We start from the raw sequence: 336 nt of genomic DNA on the forward strand, positions 1-336 counted from the left end.
ATGTCCTGTTCAGATGACGTCAAATCCAACGGGATGCCATAAATAAACTACACAGAATCACACTACACACCTACGCAATGATTACATTCAGGCAGACTGTAGAATACAACCTCTTTGGACCATTTAGATACTTATTGAAAACAAGCTACAAAATGTAATACTTTGGAAAATGCTGTTTAATACTTTTTAATAGCCTTCATTTTCGCTAAATTGATTCATCAACTTTGAATACTTTTTAAGACCCCGCGGACACCCTGGTCTGTAAATGCAAGGGAAAATAAATGGGTTTTTAAACTAGATTTAAAAACAGGCAGAGTTGGAGCAAGTCTAACCCGG

The sequence above is a fragment of the Notothenia coriiceps genome, unplaced genomic scaffold (assembly GCF_000735185.1).
Source record: "Notothenia coriiceps isolate Sejong01 unplaced genomic scaffold, NC01 NC01_scaffold00037244, whole genome shotgun sequence".
Taxonomy (NCBI): Eukaryota; Metazoa; Chordata; class Actinopteri; order Perciformes; family Nototheniidae; genus Notothenia; species Notothenia coriiceps.